Here is a 339-nt window from a genome sequence, read left to right as displayed (position 1 = left end):
GTGTCCTCCCAGCAGCTGCTGCAGCAGCTGCAGCAGAGGCTGCAGCAGCTGCAGCAGAAGCTGAAGCAGCAGCTGCAGGGCCAGGTGCAAACGTGCTTTTCCCGTTGCAGCAGCTGCCGCTGCGAGCAGCAGCTGCTGCTGCTCCTTCTGTTTTTTCCTGCTGCTTCTATTTCCGCAGCCCCACAAAATGTAAAGCTGGCTGCTGCATTTGCTGCTGCTGCTGCTGCTCTGAAGGTTGCAGCACAACGTGCTGCTGCAGCTGCTGCCGAAGCAGCGGCAGCTGCTGCTGCTTCTAGTGCAACACAGACAGCAGCAGCAGCAGCAGCAGCAGCAGCATGC

This window comes from Eimeria tenella, genomic scaffold, assembly GCF_000499545.2.
Source record: "Eimeria tenella Houghton genomic scaffold, Eth_scaff3085, whole genome shotgun sequence".
NCBI lineage: Eukaryota > Apicomplexa > Conoidasida > Eucoccidiorida > Eimeriidae > Eimeria > Eimeria tenella.
This window is presented reverse-complemented; position numbering follows the sequence as displayed.